A 5,135-nucleotide genomic window follows, 5' to 3' on the forward strand; every position below is an offset into this window, starting at 1 on the left:
ACGGCAGCTCCTGCATTGAGTGTCTGTCCCCTGGTGGTCAGTGCACTCCCACAGGGTGATCTCGACTCAGCCAGAAGCCCGGCTCACGGCTGGCAAGCGCAGTGGCAGTGGCAGAGTCTCTCCCGCCTCTACCACAGTGCTAAGGACCTTTGGGGGTCCCGGACTGCAAGAGGGTGCAGGCCAACCTGAGGGACCCCCGACCCAACGGCATGAATTTCATGCACTAAGCCTCTAGTTAAGTAGGAGATTTTATACCTTACTCTTATATCTTAACTAGAGGCCTAGTGCATGAATTCATGCACTCGGGGGTGAGGGGTTGCCCCTCAGCCCAGCCTGCACCCTCTCACAGTCCAGGAGCCCTGCACCCTCTCACAGTCCAGGAGCTCTGGGGTGTGGGCCTAAGCCGTCAGCTGGACATCCTTAGCACTGCCACTGCACTTGCTAGCTGTGAGCCTGGCTCTGGCTGAGCAGTGCTCCCACTGTGGGAGCACACTGACCACCACACGGCAGCTCCTGCATTGAGTGTCTGTCCCCTGGTGGTCAGTGCACATCATAGCGACCAGTCGTTCCACCGTTCCATTGATTGGCATATTAGCCTCTTATTATATAGGATTGGTTTTGAATTCAGACATAGGAAAGATTTGTTGTGTACTGCCCCACCAAAACCCCCAACACTTTGTATCATTTAAAGTTAGACCCTCACACAAAATGCCTTTTAGGCTTATATTTTACTACCCATAATGCATTTCTCAGCCCAGCCTGGGGGCGACAGCTCTAAGCTGCAGAGGTAGCCCCATTCTCAGCAGGCTCTAGCTTTGCTGAGTGTGGCTGAGCACTATCGACATCCTGGGGAGCTAGTTGGAAAAGCAGATTCCCAGACCTACGGAATCAAAATCTGCATTTTAACAAACTCCCCCGGTTGATTTGTGTGCACATTAAAGTGCAAGAAGCACGGTGCTGTAGGACATTCTGTGTGCGTTCTTTCACACAGACTGTTTAGAAACGAATTCTTCAGTCACTTCAAACTGCATTGACTCCTCAGATAAACAACAGAGCCGTTGGAACATCTGTTGACTCATCAAGAGCCAAGGAAAACCGTTGAAATCATTTGTCTGTTTTTTTTTTAATTGACTATTGACGTCGCTCCCAATGTTCTCAACTCTGCCAGCAACTGCTAATAGTTTCGAAGAAATTTATTTTCTCTGGATACATTTCTTCAGCTGCGGCAAACAAACATGATTTAATTAACTTACCGTCAGTGACCGGCTTTCCTTGCTTGATTAACAAATGCGTCACTCAGAAACTTACTTTGATGGCAGTCTCATTTTCATGTTTTATTTTTGTGACAGAATTCTGCTGTGATAAGAAATTCTATTATGAAGTTTTACGTTTTTTTTTTCCTGATCATTGCTGTGAGTTGGAAATACTGTGATGAGAGCTTAGTCGGATAATGTCACTGTACAGGGTATTCTCTTAGCAGAGCTGCAATGACATACTTGTATTTGCCAGCTAATACAAGAACAAAATAATCCTCACTCCATTGTGCTTAAAAATGTGCCATTCAAAGCCATAGTTTACCAAAGTTGGAATAGATTCTAGAGTTTTGCCTATGGATGGTCTAGCTCAGTGGTCGGCAAACTGCAGCGCGCGAGCCACATGCGGCTCTTTGGCCCCTTGAGTGTGGCTCTTCCACAAAATACAAACCATCTCAACATACCTTTCTCAATCCTTGACACTACATCTTCTTTCACTCCACAACGTTCCCTAAAATTAACTTAATAAACTTTACTTAAAGTTTTAAGTCAACTTCGCACTGTACGTGCGCGCCCGCACTTGGTATTTTGTGGAAGAGCCACACTCAAGGGGCCAAGAGCCTCATGTGGCTCCTGAGCCGCAGTTTGCCGACCACTGGTTTAGCTGCTGGCAGAAATGGGCGGGGACAAAGCCAGCTTTTTCTCACCCTGCTGCAGTTGTGAAAAGACCAACAGTTGGGAAGGGAGGAAGGTGCATGAGAGTAGAACCTGGGTTTTGATTTCCTCTCTCCTAGCTTTGGTCCACAGAGGTGAGAAGCAATAGATTAGAACGGTATCATCAAGGATAGAGTAGGCTCTGCCTCACATCATCAATCACTTGCACATTTTTAAAAAAATATATTTTATTGATTTTTTACAGAGAGGAAGGGAGAGGGATAGAGAGTTAGAAACATCCATGAGAGAAACATCCATCAGCTGCATCCTGCACACCCTGTACTGGGGATGTGCCCGCAACCAAGGTACATGCCCTTGACCGGAATCGAACCTGGGACTCTTCAGTCCACAGGCCGACGCTCTAGCTACTGAGCCAAACTAGTCAGGGCTCATTTGCACATTTTAATCTCCCCCATCCTCACTTATTCCTGTTTGAAGGTGCTGCCTTTCAAGTTGCCTTGTGTAGAACTGAGGTACAGCCATAATGAAGCCAACTTGTTGATCCTGTGTAATTAGACAGAGGGAGACCCTAAGGCAGTGATGGCGAACCTTTTGAGCTCGGTGTGTCAGTGTTTCAACAAACCCTAACTTAACTCTGGTGCCATGTCACATATAGAAATTTTTTGATATTTGCAACCATAGTAAAACAAAGACTTATATTTTTGATATTTGATATATTTAAATGCCATTTAACAAAGAAAAAGCAACCAAAAAAATGAGTTCGTGTGTCACCTCTGAAACGCATGTCATAGGTTTGCCATCACTGCCCTAAGGTTTCACCTCCTTGCACTGCACTACATCCCCAGGCTGCAGGGATCTGACACAGGTAGAATCAATTAAGCCAAAGAACACAGATCACATGTTCACCAGCCAAAGATCTAGGCATTAGATCCCTGCAGGGCACCCAGACCAGATGGGCAGGGTCAATGTCCCAGAGAGAAGCTGATGCCAGCTGGCATGTGTCAAGGACTGAGACCAGGGGCTCCACACTTCTCTCCTCAAAGCTATATTATGACTGAGAATTTTCTAAAAGGATTGTTTAAGTTACCAGAGCAAGCTAAACTTTAAATTAGCATCTCACGCCCCCAACCCCACTGATCAGGAGGCAGGTACAGGTGAAGAGAAGCAGAATAGGTAAAATCAAATTAAATTATTGTATTTCTTTGTTTAAGGACTGCTTTAATAAGCTGACACTCACCTGAAAAATTACCTTTAAAAAAATCGTTATTGTTGAAAGTATTACATATGTTCCCCTTTTCCCCCCATTTGACCTCTTATAGCCTGCCCCCACCAGCCACCCCAGGCCTGCACCACCCTAATGTCTGAGTTCACAGGTTATGCATATACACATATAAGTTCTTTGGTTGATGTCTTTCCACCCACTCACCCTCCCCTACCTTCAGAAAAATTATCTTTTTGGCTCTTAAGAAAAGCTTCCTTGTTGTCCCTTTCCCATTTAATAGAGTGTGTTGAGGTCCAGACTCTCCACACACGGTAGGCCTCCTCTCTACTCCTGCGGTGATTTACACTCTCAAAGTCATACACACAGACTGCCCTGGCACCCCTGTCATTGGAACAAGGACCAAGACACATAACTTCCCAGCAACGGCATTCTTTTGGCTCTTAAGAAAAGCTTCCTTGTTGTCCCTTTCCCATTTAATAGAGTGTGTTGAGGTCCAGACTCTCCACACACGGTAGGCCTCCTCTCTACTCCTGCGGTGATTTACACTCTCAAAGTCATACACACAGACTGCCCTGGCACCCCTGTCATTGGAACAAGGACCAAGACACATAACTTCCCAGCAACGGCATTCTACGAGCTGGTTTTGGCCCAATCTCACAAATCAAGCCTCATAACTGAGCCTCTAGTACAGGGGTGGGCAACCCCTGGCACGTGTGCCAAACATGGCATGCCAGTAACTTTTGCGAAACCCTCTCTTATAATCTTCCATTTACAATTTTTTTCTTAATATTGACTTTTTTATTTTTCAGATAAATTTGGTGTAGGTGCATCTTAGATAAATAAATAATTTTACATAACAAGTTACCTTAAAGACCATAGATGGATTGACGAGAGAGGGGAAGAGCAATTTCAATAGTGTCGAAAACGAACTATTGAGGACTTGGAATGCCATTTCAGAAAATTTTTTCTGTTTCAAAAACTGCAATAGCGTTACTCCCCACGTTTTCATCCACATACGCTTGTGAATCTGTGTTCTCAGTGATGAATTTTGTTAAGTCTCATAATAGGAGTAGCTTGATAGATGAAAGTAGTAGCTTGTGCATATCTCTGAAGGTCACAAAATATAAACCTGATGTAAAATCTCTGTCATCAGTGATGCAGCAGCAAAAGTCCCACTGATAATATCAAACGGAGTCATAAAGTTTTCTGTCAGACTATCAGTGTACATGTATACATTAAAAAAATAAATGTATTTCTCATCATCATATACTGTGTTTTTGTCGCTCGAATGAATTTTATTATTTCTTCAAGGTTCTTCACATATGTACACCCTAAGAGATATCAAGTAGGCGTAACATGTTCTCAAAAAATTAGGGTTGGCACGCAGAAGAATTTTGAGTCAGAGATTTTGCTGGTTTTGTCATGCACTCACAAAAAGGTTGCCCACCCCTGCTCTAGTATATTAAATATTGAAATACATTTGTATGTATGCAATATATCATAAGTTAAATATAAATACACCTTTTTATATATAAGTTAAATATGAGTTCATACTGATATGTGATACATATTCACAAATAGATATAAATAATAATAGATAGGTGTATAAACATGTTAGTATATTTTCTATATTGTTTATATATTATACATTATAATAGATATAGAAATAATAAATGTTCAAAATATATTATCTATATATAAGCAACCATTATGATTGGTTGCTATGATGCACACTGACCACAGGGGGCAGACGTTTAACGCAGGAGCTGCCTCCTGGTGGTCAGTGCACTCCCACAGCCAACCTCCCCACGGTCCCTCCCCCAAGCCGCCGGCCCTGATCGGTCCCAACTGGGACTGGGCGAGAGGGCCCGAATAGGCCCTGATCTCCAGGCCAGGCTGAGGGACCCCACCCATGCATGAATTTGTGCATGGGGCCTCTAGTGTGGTATATAATATGATATCCTATATAATAAAAGGCTAATATG

Source organism: Myotis davidii, unplaced genomic scaffold, assembly GCF_000327345.1.
Source record: "Myotis davidii unplaced genomic scaffold, ASM32734v1 scaffold1017, whole genome shotgun sequence".
NCBI lineage: Eukaryota > Metazoa > Chordata > Mammalia > Chiroptera > Vespertilionidae > Myotis > Myotis davidii.